The sequence below is a fragment of the Hirundo rustica genome, chromosome 1 (genome assembly GCF_015227805.2).
Source record: "Hirundo rustica isolate bHirRus1 chromosome 1, bHirRus1.pri.v3, whole genome shotgun sequence".
NCBI lineage: Eukaryota > Metazoa > Chordata > Aves > Passeriformes > Hirundinidae > Hirundo > Hirundo rustica.
Window position 1 is genome coordinate 124,496,162 of NC_053450.1, and position 16,644 is coordinate 124,512,805.

Sequence of the window (16,644 nt, forward strand, 5' to 3'; positions counted from 1 at the left end):
AATGTATGATAAATTTATTTTATATATATATTTATATTTTTTTTCAAATTGAATTGCTGAGGTAGAACTCCTGAGGTAGAATTGAGGCATTGAAGAGTAACTGAATGTTTCAATTGTGTCAGTCTTCCTTTAGACAACTAGGCTAAAATGGCTTTGGAAACCTGAGCCCCGCAGATACCTGAGCATGAGAAGAGCATTTTGAGGTCTGCTGGTGCCATAATGACTGAAGGAGATAGATTAAACCAAGAGAGGTTTCCAATGTGAGACACTGGCAACAAGAAAAAATGTAGGGAAACAGGTATCCTGAAAAAAGCCTGATGAGAGTGAAAAGCAGCATCATAAGGAATGGGAGAGGAACTCAGTCTACTTTCATCTGTCCAGAAATGCCCATCTTTTTACATGCATTTCAAGCTGTGTTTAAGATTGAAATTACCCCCCAGCACTTTAAGCTTAAGTACTTTTCCAGTTGTAGTGCAAACCAGGAGGTAGTTTCTAGGAGAGATAATAAATACACATGTATTTGCAAATTAATTTTTATACATTTCTAAAGGCTTTTGAAACCTTTCAAATTTCATGTAGTGCTGAGCGAGGAAACTGTGAATTGATAGAACTCCACGTAACCTGCAGGGAAGGTGGGGTAGTCAGTACGAAGAAGAGAAGGCTCTGGGGAGACTTTACAGAAGCTTTTCATTACCTATAGAAAGGTGGAGAGGGATTTTTTACAGGGGCATGAAGTGATAGTGCAAGGGATAATGTCTTCAAACTGAAACAGGGAATGTTTAGATAAGATATTAGGAAGAAGTTCTTCACTGTGAGGGTGATGGGGCCCTGGAACAGGTTGCTCAGAGAAGTGGTGAATGCTCCATCCCTGGCAGTGTTCAAGGCTAGGTTGGGTGGGGCTTTGAGCAACCTGGTCTGGTGGAAGGTGTCCCTGCCCATGGCAGGGGGTTTGGAACTAGGCAATCTTTATAAGGTCCCTTCCAACCCAAACAATTCTAGAATTCTATGATTCTGTATGTGGATTCGGGGAGCTGTATTTTTCTCCCCAAACTGCAACCCTGATGAAAATATTTCTCTGGTGTATAGCACTGAACTTTTTGTTAGCAGTTTGAAAATATGACAGAGCAAGGGAATGGAAAAATTGTGTGAGCTGCACTTCAAACAAGGGCAGGATTTTCCGGGCATTTATGTCTATGCTAAAATATTTCTACTTTTCCCTTTTGTTGTCTCCCCTGTGATGTACTTGGGCTCAGGGGACACTCCTTGGCTGGGAATTTGGGTCTTGATGGCTGGCTGAGCTATGTTCAAACAAACATCTGGCCCTTCTGACCTCTGGATATTAAAAAATGTGCAGTATTTCTGTATCTTTTTGGTGATTCAGCCCCAAATGCGTGAGCAGAGCAGAATTCATGGTGCTTTCATGGTGGGAAAAGTAAATAAATGGGCTGTGTTGAATATTGACAGACACATGAAGTGCTGCTTGCCTTGAAACATTTGTAGGAACCAAGACCGCTGTCTATGCAGCCTGTGATCAAAGTAGGCAATCAGGTAAAAATAAATGAGGTTTTAATTTTTTCATCTCTGTTTCAACTGATAATTGGAGGGCATTTTTGGAAAATCTTTCTTAGCAATGCTTAAAAGTCTTGTCTCTAAAGATTTTGGGGAAGACACCTTTTCATCCAGCAATTATTTTGGCTATCTGGAGGAGGCACATGCCTTGTTCAATGTCCCCTGTGAACACACTCTAAGAGGAGGATGTCTTCTGTGTTAATGGGCTAACTTTCATCCTTGAACCTCCTGACACATATAGATAGCACACACTGAGAGGAGAATCAAATCACCTGTTACCTCCTCTCTTATCTGTTTGCAGGATTAATGCAGCAGTAACTCGATGACAAACTGTACCATAGCAGCTCCGCATTCAAATGCTCCTAAAAGTCTGTGATTTCACACAGTTAGGAACAAGCAATGTGACATTCCCAGTCCCAGCTGTACAGTCTGATTTGTTCCTTCTACAATCTTCTTGCTCATGACCTCAGTTTTGTACAGCACACTCTAGGGATGCTTGTACAAAACCAGCCATAAGTAAAGACAGCTGTACATTTAAAGTAGATGAAAGGGCTGAAGGTGTAATGCCAAATGGACAGGAGCAGTGGGACTGAAGAGCTAAAAGCTTTTCTACTAAAGCAGCAATTTATCACTTGCTTACACAACTTGATGTTAGTAGGGTTTTTGCCAAAAATACTTCTTTAAAACCCCCAAATGTTTCATTTTATATGTGCTTGCAAGTAATAAAAACACCCCAAAAAAGTGTGGCAGACCTATTTATGCACTTAATTATGTAGCTAATGTAAGTTTCCTTAATTTCCAAATCTCATCTGCATAGATACAAAAATCACAGAACAATTTGGAGGCTTGATCTTTAACCAAGGGGGGAAAAAACCAAGAAAGGGGATAATTAAACCACAAAAAGTATTTACAAATAAGATAGCATCTGACAGAAAGCCATGGGGGGCATCTTCCATTGTAATGCTTCTTTTTAATGGCAGTATTTAAAAGAAAATGGAGAAAGAAACAAAACTCACTAGGAAATTGCTGAGCATTGATTTTCAGTTTGCAATGCTGGTTTTAAAAATTATTTTTAGTTTGTGTTGTCCCATTTATCATTCTCTATTCTATGAAAGATTTAAAAGGTTTTTCAGAGATGCAAGATATGTAAAAGGTACAGCATTGTGTCCTACAACATTCTGTTGCAGTCTGTACTAGCTAGCAATAAATATGTGGATAAACATATATGCAGATAAGCACTAAATTATATTGAATGGCATGTGGCCCTCTCTGTAATCCCATATTTGTTGCAACTGGGATATTTATGCCTTTATTTTCTCTGAAGAAAAAGGATCTGAATGAGACATCCTGTGTCAGAAGCTTCTGGGCATGATAAAGAAAAAAATGCATTAGAAACAGGCAATGGTTATTATTCCTCCCTCTTGCAATGACTCTAAAAAATGAACAGCAACTCTGGGAAAACAAACAAACAAAAACCATAAACCACTGTTGCAGAAATGTTAGATTTCCTGCAAGGCATCTTCACAAACTGTAGCACTAGCAAGATACTATGTCAGAACTGTAGAAATAAACAGAACCAAGGCAGTGCATCTTTAGCTCACGTGGAGACTTCCGAAGCTTTAAAGCCTGGTTGCCTAAACAGCCCTTTAAAGCAGAGTAAGTCTTTGCAGATATTTGTCAAAGTAAGATTCATTGGTGGTCCACAAACCTTGTTACAACATCACAATTTTTAGTTACTCCAACTGCAAAATCCATACCCTAAATATGTTGAGTTTCAATTTCCAGCTTTTAAATCTTATTATTGTCTTTGTTACTTTGTTGTTACTATTCTACAGGACACTGAACATATTCATGAGAGATAAATCCATGTATGATTGTTAAATGCATAGAAAAATGAGGCACTTAAAAATCCGTGAACTAAAAGTGGGTTTGTTGCAGGAGACTATAGAGAGAAGTATAAATTTGCTCAGTCCTCATAACCTCTTTTCCAGATGTCAATGCTACTTTTGGAGAGGTGATATTTGTCTGAACTGGTGTTGGTTTAGATATTTTCTGGCTGTAAATACCTATAAATACCTTATAGGTATTTACAGAGCTTGTTAACTAACACCTAACGTATTCATCTGCTCTGTGAATATGTAGGTTGTGCTCTCTGGCAGATTCAACTGCATGCCACTTGTTTGATCATTACGAATGCATCAACATGGGTCTTAAATTGTAAAAGAGTTGTAGGTAGTGTGTAAGTAAGAAAAAGAAATCTAACTTCTCTACAGCTCTGTGACAGCACTTGGAATATGCACGGGTCACGTTAGTCTTTTGCCAATGGTAGTATTCTGTGAAGTCATCTACATTTTCACTGTCCACCAGGACTCCAAGGTTTTACTGTAAGTTAGTGTTTTGCTGGACCATATCCCTATTCATAAAGACATGCTGCATATTTAATTTCCAGATTTATAAATACAAATCCATGTATTCCTTGCTTGTCCCTGCTTTGCAAACCACCCAAAGTGCCCTGTCTCCGTGAGCTCAGCTTCTTACCCTCTTTGTCTCAGAACGATGCTGAGTGGAAGGTGGTCATCCACTGTGATGTGCAAAAACTGCCACCTCCTTCCACTGTCTGTTTTTCCCGTAGGAGGCTGGACCTGTCAGCATTCCTCCTATTCAGCCTCTGAACTGTCAGTGACTCAGAAACCCACAAAGCTACTTTGACAAAGAAGGTCAAAAGGGGGTACCCTTTGACGGTTTGATCCTTGTTAAGAATTGGCTTTGCATTCTAATTATGCAAATAATTCCATGAGGTTTGAGAAATACCTGTGGAGTGACATCTATGTCAGAAGATGAATGAGTCCTGTTCTTTCTTATCTAGGCTTCTGTCAATGGTACATGTGCAGCTTAAAAAATTCATCTTGTGTCTTCTCATTAACTATGATTGTAACTTCTCAAAGCCTTGATTTGGGTTAAGTGAATGCACCTACATTCTGCCTCTTACCATGCTTTTGGATTTTCTTGGTTTATTTGCCTTAAAAAAAAATAGATTGGTTTCACTTAATTTTATTCTTGGGATTTTTTTCAGATCTGAAAGGTAGCTTTGAGGAAAGGATGGGAAGAACATAGGACAGATGGCTCTTCATGGTCATGCTGAAGAAGTTAATATAAGTAGCTCAAAATTATTTTTTGTTACCTTCTCAGTGAGATATGGAGAGCATGTAACTCTGAACTAGCATATAGCCACAATAAAAATAAAACAGTTCATCTAGGCACTTAGGAAATTACTTTAACTACTCAGGGCCTTAATTTAATATTAGTAATATTTTAAAGATAGCAGATGGTATTATTTTCTTACATTTGACTTTATTGGGGTGAAATTTTTAAACTTTTTTTTAAATGTGTTAAATACATTCAATATTAAGTATTTTAATGCTGGTGTTGCTGGGAAAAGTATCTCATTAAAATCAGTGAAATGCATTTTAGGCACAGAGAAACAAATACGTAAGTTCTACTTTTGCATATGTATGACTTCCCAGTATAACTATCAGAGATAATTTTGCTTAGATCTACATAAAATATGCATCTTTAGGGAACTTTTATTTAAAGAGCTATGTATTCTGTCTTGATAAGCACTGGATGTGTTATGTATGTTTTGGGTTTGGTAATCCAGTAGTCGTTTCTGTGATTCATACAAACAAAATACCCAAACCAATAAGGTAACGAAACCTTTAATTACTGTAATGTATGTAACAGAGCATTTCTCCTCCTCCCTACTTCCCTTCGCCCAAACCATCCCTCGTTCCCCTGGGCATGGTCTGGTTGCTAAAGCATTGAATCCATCACAGCGCACTTAAACGGCTGCGGGATATTTGTTTTACAAGGCTGGTTTTAACTGAACTACCTGCTGTGCACCACATTGCTACTGTTTGTGAAATGAATGATGGGAAAAACAAGTCAGTGATTTCATTTGTTCAGACCGATTAGTCACACGTTGCATATGGTATCATTTGCTTGTCACTTAATGACTGACCAGCCTGCCTGAATCATTAGTGCGGCAGTGCAATGAAAGGAAGACATAAACATAATGATGAGCTCAAGGAAGTGGAGTGCTGTTTTACCTAAAAGAAATGGTGCGCAGAAATCCAGCACAGCTGCAGGTGCTCCGACGACAATGTGGGAAGCAGTTAGCTTCCAATTTAGCAGAAAATTAAGAGCGAAAAAACTGTTATTTGTGAGAGAAGATACTCATGGCAAGCAATCATCCATGCTCTATACCCACAAGATGAGCATTCAGCTGTCTTTGTCGTGACTTAAAACAATTGGTATCTTGGGCAGCATTCAACACCAGATTGGTGCTTATTATCTGCAGTTTATTCTTTCTTGGGATATTTTGTAAAAACCCCCCTTTATTTTATGGTTAATTTGCTTGCTTGAATGTAAAGCCATTTAAGCTGAAAAATCTGGATTGGGGTTCATCATTGTGCCAGTGCTCTGAGCTGTGTGATGCAACATAATTGGCAATTTTAAAATTCATAATCCATTTTGTTTCATGCATGTACACACACACACACCCTGCCACCCCCTCTCTGCAAACCACTAAAAAAGCACGATTGGAACATGTGGATTCCTTCAGTGAAATAACAGAAATCAACAAGAGACGAGTTTTTATAAAGTTGAATAATGGATTTCAACAAGTCAGGAGAACATAATCCCCAGAGGAAAAACTGTGGAAGTATGAATGGATCTGAAATATCCTCATTCTTAGTTAGGTAAGGCTTTTGCCAGCTTTAGCAGAGCTTCACATTGCACAAAAGTACTGGAAAATCTAAAATGTTTATGTATGCCATTTTTAGTGATTTTAGTAGCAGGCTACTGAGAGAAAACATTGTAGGGTGGGAAGGACTAGAAATTGGCATTAAAAAGGAAAATGCAATAATTTCTTAAGTGGATGGCTGTTTATATCAATGCACATAGCTATTTGTTCAGAAGAACTTAAAATTTACTTTTTCCAATTGATGGTGAAAGACAAACCAGGGAAAATTTAGGCCCTGGAAAAGCATTTTTGTTTCTTTTTTTTTTCTCTCCTGTTTTATGTCTGTTCTTTGTTCCTGGAAAAGCTTTCACTTCTCTGGACTTGCTTACAGGCCTTGGAGGCCAAGGGATTTTTCTGTCTCACTCACCATAATGCATGGTGTTGGCAGGGTTGGTTATTTTTTTAAGGTTTATTGCTTCAAGAGTAACTTGAGTTTCTACATCAAATTCTGTCTTGCCTGAGCTTGTGATTTTAGTACTTCCTTGTGCTCCATTTTCGTTTTCACCAGCTGGCCACAGCCAACACTCAGCTCCACTCTATTTCCCTCTGGCTAATGGCCAGCCGCCTTGCCTGCCAACTCTGCTTGCAATCCACTGCTTCCTCTCCACCCGTTTCCAACATTCCCGTCAGTTTGCGTCCTCTACTTCATTAAGCATATCCTCTAGTTTTTCAGAAATGAAGGATTCTTTATGATGCTGGGATAGAAATGGTCAGAGTTCACCAATCCCAGAGTACCAGGGCTGCAGGGTTTGCCATGTTGCACCTACATGGGAGGAGATGATGCTGAACTGCTCTCCTAGTAGGATTCTGTTCACCTTAGAGTGAAAACCTTTATATCCAAGGAAGTTAATTTCGTCTGCAATTGATAATGGTATTACCAACTTTGAGTGAAAAATTTTCACTGGGTATTGTATAATCCTCGTTTGAAGACTTAAAGTATTTCTCTGTTCTCTTCAGTTCAAATTCACTAGGCCTACATGCTCTGAATTTTTCTGTATCCTGGCAATTCATCAGTCTATTCTTCAATGGGAAGGTGCTGCAGCCTTAAGCCAAGTGTTCTCATGTGAAAGGTGGCTACAGCCACTCATTCATAGAAACACAGAATCATGGAATTAACTGAGTTGGAAAGGTCCCACAAGGATCATCAAGTCCAATTCCTAACCATCCCCAAGAGTCACACCATGTGCCTGAGATTGTTGTCCCAAACACTTCTTGAACTCTGTCAGGCTTGGTGCCGTGACCACTTCCCTGGGGAGTCTGTTCTATTGCCCAACCTCCCTCTGGGTGATGACTTTTTCCTGATATTCAACGGAAAACTCTCCTGATTCAGCTTCAGGTAATTTCCTTCAGCCCTGTCACTGGTCACAAGTGAAGATATCAGGACTTGCCCCTCTGCTTCCCCTCATAAGGAAGTCGTAGACTACAAAGAGGTCTCCCCTCAGTCTCCTCCAGGCTGAACTGACCAAGTGACCTCAGCTACTCCTCACATGGCTTCCTCTCTCGAGACCCTTCACCATCCTCGTGACCCTCTTTTGTATGCTCTCTAACAGCTTCACATCTTTTTTATATTGTGGCACCCAAATCTGCAGACAGAACTTTAGGGGAGGAAACCCCAGCTCAGAGCAGAGCGGGACAATCCCCTCCCCTGCCCGGCTGGCCATGCTGTGCCTGATGCACCCCAGGGCAGGGTCGGCCCTCCTGGCTGCCAGGGCACTGCTGCCTCAGATTCCCCTTGCCATTTACTAGGACCCCCAGGTCCCTTTCCATGACACTGCTCTCCAGCTTCTCATTCCCCAGTCTATACACACATCCAAGACTGCTCCATCCCAGGTGCAGAATCTGGCACCTTCCCTTGTTGAACTCCATGTGGCTGGTGATTGCCCAGGCCTCCCATTTCTTGAGGTCTCCCTGCAGGTCCTCCCTGCCTTCAAGGGAGTGAACAGCTCCTCCCTGTTTTGTATCAGCTGTGAACTTGCTGGGTATCCCTTCCAGTCCTGTGTCCAGCTCATAAATAAAGAGCTGTTGCTTATCTCTTTTGGAGCTACCGGCTCCATTCGCCCTGGCTAGCTCAGGACTGTGACAGACAGGAAAACTCCCCTGGGTCCTAAAAACCCAGGGAGCAGCGGCGGGGTTTTTCCCCTTACCGCGAGAGAGAGACCCTGTCGGTGGCGGAGGAAAGGAGTCACTTGATCTGAGAGCAAATCCAAGGTCTTCATTTCAGTCTTTGTTCCATTCTGTTCGGACATCTGCCTCAGACCAGCTCATGGCTCAGGCCTCGTGCTCTGGGCTTACATACAGGGAAGAGGCTAAAGGAGGGACAAACCAACCCCCAGTGACGGATAAGGTGGGAGTGGAACAGCGCTGGAGGGACATTCAAAGAAACCAATGAGGACATAAAGGGAGGAACCTCCTCAGCTCCTGCCCTATCATTCGATGTCCTTACCTGAACTCTCCAGAAGCGGGGAGGAACAGCTGAGTGACAAACAGGGCACGCAGGAGGGGACTGGGAAGAGTGAGGGAGAATGGATAGGGAAAAAGGGCAGGGACAAACCTCAGTACATAATATTTTCCAGGAGAACAGGGAAGTACAGAATAAACCGTTGTAACATGAAACCCAATATAAAAATGAAATACAATATGAAAACAAATAACACACAGCAACAAAGAGCAGAGCTGAAGGTGGAACCCCACTAGAGACAGGTCACCATCTGATGTCACCCCATTCACTACAAGCCTTTGTGCCTGGCCCATGAGCCAGCTGTTCACCCATCTCCTGATGTATTTATCCAGCTGTGTGCTGGACATTTTGTCCAGAAGGATGCTGTGAGAGACAATATCAAAAGTTTTGCTGAAGTCCAAAAGAGTTCACATATCTCTCAACAGCTGAACACTCAGAAGGTAAACAGAAAGTTGGCAATTACTAGGAAAGGAGCTATAAACAAGACAGAAATCATCATTTTGCTCCTCTTTAAGCTGCAGACACACTCATATCTTGGGCAGCTTTTGTCTTCCTAATTTGTCCACCTGCCCACAGACAAGGCAACAGGAGGTGTAGAGAAGGGCAGCAGAAATACCAGAGACTAGGATTTCCAAATGGAAGAGTGACACCAGGGTGGAAAACAAGAGAGTGATATGTGATCATAAACTCCAATTACTCTGAATTACTCACCATATAAGAGCAATGTCAGACAGCACTTTTGAAACAAATAAAAGGTAATAGTACATTTTCACCTGGCACATGGAATTCCTCTCCAGTGGTGGCTGTGGAATTCAAACCAGGAATATTAAAGAAAAAAGAGATTATTTTTTTCTCATCTGTACATTTGGATTTGGATAGCCTGAAGGATGTGGGTAATTGTGGCCCTCCTGGAGAATTTCAGCTTGATGCTTTAAGTAGTTTTGTATAACCTTTCTCATTATGATTGGTTTGGTCTTCAGATGGCAGTGGAGCAGAATCTCACCAGAACAGCACTGAGACAAGAAAAGTTCAGCTATCCATATTTAATGCAAAATTTACAATCGTGTTGAAAATCTGTCTTTGAGACAGGCATTTATCAGTACTGCAAGGTGAACTCTATAAAATCTGGGTAACTGAACAGTTGTTTAATCCAAATGTTAAAATTGTGGAAGTTATAAAATATGTAATACATGCTGGCTCATATTGAGTTTGCGAGTTTCATGCATTCAGATGGTGAGGTGCAGTCTCTGCATCCTAATTGATGGCAACAACCTCATGTTGACAGCTGCCTATGTGTAATGACTCATATTTAAGAAATGTATTCATAGTTGATTTATTTACTCATTGAAATGAGAATAACTTTGGTGGCAGAGTTCCTTAAAAAAAAAAAAAAAAAAAAAAAAAAACCACGAAGCTGTTTGTAAAAGTAAAGCAAAATAAACATTGGAGAATTTACAGAGCATAATTGAAATCCTCATGAGAGATCTGCAGAGATCTGTGTGATTTGCTCAATCACTTTTTCTGGTCACCAAAATTCGTGTAGGAATCAACCAAAACTCCCTGCAAACCTCCCCCTAGGGAAAAAATAAAAATGGGGGGTGGGGGGAGTGGGGGGTGGGGCAGGGAAAAGAAGTCTTGGGGAAAAAAAAAGTTCAAGGAAAACTATTTTTATATTCTTGTTTAAAACTTTATTCACAAATAAATCTGAATTTAATTCAAAATAAGTCAGTGCACCATCTTTCAAGTCTAGCAATATTAAATGCTCAACAGATTTCAAAATATTTCTGTTTAACTTCTTTTTACTTTTCAAACCAAGGAACTATGAACGGCATTATTTTCCCCTAACACAAAGTAGAAGAAAAATAGCTTCAGACCGACTTTAAGTATATTACATATCACCCCATAATCCATCCTCCTCTTGCATTTACACAAGTAAAACCAGTGTGTACCTTCAGAGCCTTGTTTTTCTTTTATTTACTTGATTTCAGAAACAAAAAAGTCATATGGAGATTAACACTATGAGCCAGCATGGGGACCAAACAAAAACTAGAAAAAAAAGCAATTATGCTGCTGCTGCTGCTGCTGGCATTCATGTATAATGCTCAAATTGCAAGGCTGTCAGTGCTTCCTGCCACATTTTGTTTTTTTATAAGCCACTTTTGTTTTCAGCTAAAAGCATTAGAGTATTTCACAGCTATTCTATATTCTGTACTCTTGTAATTCCAATATTTAGAAAAAAATCAAGTATTTTAATAAACCTCCTGACCATTGAAAATACTATATAATATAAAATCGTTACAGACATTATTTCTATATACAGCAGAATTTTATAGCTACATGGATATGTCCTACTGTGAGTAACTCAAGGAGTCCACCAGACACTGGATTAGCATCACAGAAGTTATTCCCTCCACAACTCCATAAGATTGCCCAGAGAAGCAGTGGAAGCCCCATTCCTGGAAGAGTTCTAGGCTAGGCTGGATGGGGCTCTGAGCAACTTGGTCTAGTGGAAGGTGTCCCTGCCCATGTCAGGGGTTTGGAACTAATAATCCTTAAGGTCTCTCCCAACCCAAACAGTTCTATGATTTTGTGATAACATAGGAAAATCCTTAAGAATTGTGCAGTCTGGTCAGTAAGCAGTTCCCTAGAGAACTTGTATGGCACAAACTGTTTGTGATCAAGGTGTTGGGAGGCAACAGAGTGACCCTACTCTTGGAGCCCAGATGTCCATCCAGTACTGTCCAGAGCACTGAGGTAGTCAACAGGGTCATAGTGGCCATTAATCGTGTCTCTTATTAGTTCAGGAAGCTAAAGGAAGAATGAGAAAAAGCTGGGAGATGAAGAAAGGTTGTCTAGCAGAGTATGGCTGTCCATCCATATGGCTGGAACCAAAACAGGAAGAAAAGCCAGATTTGTCTGGGACACTGGAATACTCTTCTACGTACCTGAAGGCAGTTCTCTGAGTCTGATAAAACACTCATTATTGATGTTCTTCCTTTGACCACACCAGTGTAAAAGGTCACAGCTACTCCACCAGTTCTTTTGTGAAATCAGTCTTTTATTTTAGGAGCACACAAGGAACGAAGGAAGGAACAAGGAAGAGTTGAACGGAATGTTTATCGTCAGGTGAATTTTTGGTTTATATAAGAGAGAGGAAAATAAAAGGTTTGATCCAAGCAAAGGTAATCTATATTCACAGTCCAAATCCTGCATTTTTTTCAGCTGAATTAGTTTCCCTTTCTTGTCTCTACAATGTCTCCAGGACTTCCCCTATACATCCACCATGGTGAAAAATAAATTGGCGCAGTGGCAGAAAAGTAAGGAAGGCAATCCTCTCTGTGCTACAGAGTGAGAGCATCCACTGGCTCCATCCAGCAGCCAGTCTCTCCATTTTCACAGGCAGAGTTCAGGGAAGGAATTGAGAAGAAGAAAGTTCCTCCTGCTGTGGCAATGAAAAGTCAAGCGAGTCTCCAGGAAAGAATAGTAGTTCCAAGAGGGGATTTTCCCACAGAGTAAATTGTTTGTAGGAGTCCCATGGTTTCATTATAATGGTCCCGAAGCAGCAATCTTCCCAGAGGATTGCTGTTGTGAGTCAGCCTAGCAGGAAAGCAAGCCTTGCAAGGAGGCAAGCAGTCATTAAACTCCTTAACATTCATAATTCAGAACGATGCTGATTTAACAAGACCTTCTGTAGCTGTCTAAATTCTCACCTTTAAGAGTTTATTGAAAGAAAATGTCCATCCCTCCTCCTCCCTAAGATCATTTTAAAGTCACCAAATATCAGAGAAAAAAAGTCTTTATTCTGCTGTCATGTAGCTAGCTTGTGCAGTGTCAATACTGATATTGATTCAGAAATTATGTTCATAATATTCAGAAATATTATGCAGCTGTTGCTAAAATATTTGAAATTTGGTGGATAATGTAAATTTTTTTAGTGAGAAATTCAGCATAAACTTTGATTTTCTCTGTTTTTAGCTTTCATGTCAGATGCCAATGTGGAAGAAGAAAAGCAAATTAACTAATCTCTTACATGAAATTAATTTACTTTACCTACTTGTGTAGTTATAATTACATAGCTATCCCACACAACCATATTATTTTATCTATAGGTGGGTCTATCTCTCTGTCTGTCTATCTATCTATCATTTACCTACCACTACACTACCTCACTAGTGGAGCTCACCAAAAATCAGTGCTGTTTCAGCTTGCTGTCAACAGGCAGCCTGCATGGCTTACTATGGATAAACAAATCTGACAGTAATTACCTGAAAGAGAAAATGTGCAGAGCCTTTGCCCAGAGACTTTGGTTACAAATATATATACAGTAGAAATATAAAGAATGAGACATCTGATGAATTAAATCACTTAAAAGTGAGTTGTCTTCCATTTGACTTGATGAAAACACCTGAAAATTGCACTGAACTTAAAGAAGAATTAGTAAAGCTGCTAAAACTTCTGAGGACAGCAAGGGGAGAAAATGCCTGTGCAGTAATAGTCCCAGTGATAATTTGAAATTGATATTGTTACATCAAACACTATTGGTGTTGTAACAGATGGCTTGCCAACTGTATTTGATGTGAATGTAGGGTTAATTACAGTATTTGAAAAAGCTTTTGGACACACATTTTTTGGTATTTCAATATGATGGGCATCAACAAACACCAAGGATGAAAATAACTGAGCAATGCTTGAAGAAATTAGAAGATTGCAACAAAAATAGTAAACTTCAATATCTCATGTGTACTGAACAATCACAATTTTCAAATATGTTGGAAATAATTTATTCTGATTGGTGAAGCATAACAATATATGGCTGTTTAGCTACTGGGGGGCAGCTTGATTTGTCATCTATTATTTGGAGGACAGTTTGCACATGGCATCCAAAGACCAGAATAATTCACAAGTGACTCATGGCAAAGGCTTGCAAACTGATAGTTTTGTTTATTTTGGTTTGCATTTGAAGCACATTCTGAATTTCTTGAGGATATATGGATTTCTGGGTACAGATGTACTTTCCAATACCTAGCTGCATTTAAGAAGCAAGGAGTATTTCAGGACAGTGTTACCATTAAAGAAAAAATTCAAAAGATAGTAGATTCTTTAACTCAGCTTTTTACAATATATTTAGTTATTTTTGAAAGCAAATAATCTATCTTACTGCAAATCTAAACACAAATGATTCAAAACATTTCAGAGCTCCCTTCTACTGAACACCTACAAGATATAGATATGTTCAATTTTAAGTAAATTTCAGTCTGGCAAACAAAATAAATTCAGTAAACAAAAATGAGTGATCTGAGAACTTGGTTAGGAATTTTTAAATTTGGAGATACAGCAGTTAATAGGGTCAATCCTGAAAATACAATTCAGGGCCTGAAACCACTTGACTACTTGCTCAAAGACAACAAGGTGCTATAATTACATATTTCAGTATTTGTATAGCAACACATCCCAGAAATTTTTTTCACCTATGCAGTATATGAAATTTGACACAAGAAACTTCTACAACTGAAATGTGTGCTGCATATGCTGCACCAAAACCAAGTCAAGACCAAATGAACAATTGCATTGCTTCCCACAGTGATGTGAAATGGAAAAATATTCTCTCCTGGGGGGGTATTATTGGTCTCACAGCATCTCTGGATGAGTGCACAAGTGCAAGAATGAAGCAGTTGCCATCTGTCAGGAGCAAAACCAGTTACACCTGTAGGTGAGCCTGCACTCCTAAGAGACATCCTGAGCCCTGATATGAGGTCAGAGATGTACCAGTGCTATATGTTCTCCTGCCAGCTGCTGTCCCTCTTGGCCAGGCTAGGATGTCCTCCCAGCTGCTTGGTGGTTGGCTCCAGCCCATTGCCCTGCTCTCACCCAGTAGTCATGAGGGAGAAAGATCTTTCAACCGAAGCAGTGTTCACCAAAGTGCCCTGAAATGAGTCACCCGTGTCAGGAAGGATTTCCAGATCCTATAGTGCAGCAGAGGAAGCCAGGATGCTGCAGAGAACAGACATGGGGAAGTCAATGCCAATTCACCTACACTATACAGCTGAGCACAGTAATTAGAGACATGGTGTGCAGCATGCTTGTTTATTTGCTGCTTTATATCACACACTGTGTAATAGCCTGCAGGAATTCATTCTACCCCTAATTCAGTCTTAATTAGGATTATGCCTTTATCTGAGTAAACAGCCAAAAAAAGTTGAGAAGGGTGGGAGGAATAAATAAGTAACGCAGTATATTAAGCCTTTGCCACAACTAGTGGCAAAACTCCCTCATGCACCTAAAAACTTCTGAATGGCACTGAGAGAAAATTGAATTTAGTACGAGTTTATTCTGGGTATAGTGTTGAATCAGTCTGACTCTCAGCTTAATTAATCTAATGTTCATGACAACAGAGCATGTGTAAGCAAAGATGTGAGTGCATGGACCACTCGGTGTCTTATGACCAAGTCTCGCTCCAAGTAATTGACTATTTCTTAAAGATACTAGTACTCATTTTTCAGATCATAGGGAAAATGGATTTACAAAAAAAATCAAGCAGTGAAGAAGAATTCAGACATTGAACATACCTGCTGATCTCTTCCTGACAGATGACAATGAATAGATCAAGTAAGGCAGCCCAGATTCGGACTGACAATTTGGAACAATCTCAAATGTCACATTCCTTCATAGCCCTGAAGTCAACCAAAGCTTTATCTTGGATGGTGATTCTGTTCTTAAATGACAAAATATATCTAAGTTATATGATTGCTTAGAAAGAAAAAGAGGATAGGTCTTTTATAGCCCTGGCTCTTCCACACCAGGGAAAAAAAAAAAAAGAAAAAAAAAAAAAAAAAAAAAAAATACCTAGTACATGATCGGGCAAATGTTTTTACATAATTGGTGGTGTAGCATAGGCTACTTTGTATCTGAGCAGGTGGTTTGGTTTCCAGGCAAGGAAATTGAGGAAGCCAACACTTGTTTAACTTGGTGGGCAATGACAAAAAGATACTGTGGAGAGACACTTGGCTAGATTTTTTTTTTTTTTTTTTCCTGGAAAAGCGAGTGACTATAAAATATTCTTTTTTATTCTGAAGTCCCTTCTTTATTTGGAATTATAGTCTGTATTTGCACATAGAAGAAAATGTTGTATCATGGAAAGAGCATTGTGCCATGCACTCTGCTCTGCAGCTCTTGGGACAATTGTGTAGTCCCAGTCATAGCTATGGGAAATGCAGCTTTGCTGTGACTGGTGACCATGTGTACATGTGGCTTTGTGACTCCAGCTAATCCTGGGGACAGGGGCAGCACCGGCTAGCTAGATAATTCTAGCTAGACAATGGAAACCTGCATAAATGAAGAGATCTTTGAAAATCTCGATCTCCAAGTATTTTGCTTTTCCAGTGGTCTTTATCTTATTTCCTTTCTGTCACTGTTTTCTTTCCAGTAACAGTCAGAGGTGCACAGCCTGTCATTATGTTTTGAGGCCATTAAAGCTTTTTCAGCAGTACTAGGTAAGTCTACCTATGATCAGTGACTTTAATGACTAAGAAAATGGTTTCTAGGGAAACGTCTGTTCAAAGGAGAGAAGAAAAACATGCAGCTCATTAGAAAGGTTCACAGCATACCTGCAGAAGGTGAGGGTCTCTTGTGCATTTCCCTTACCAACTTCCTCCACCTGGGAGTAAGAGGCAGCCTTTCTGAAGACTCTGCATGGTTTGAGGGTCTAACCCTCAGCTGAGTCATGCTTTGTGTTGGATGTTTAAAGAGATGCCATCATGAACATAATCCTCTAAGAAAGTGTGGTTGGTGTGGGTTTTTTTTTTTTTTTTTTTTTTTT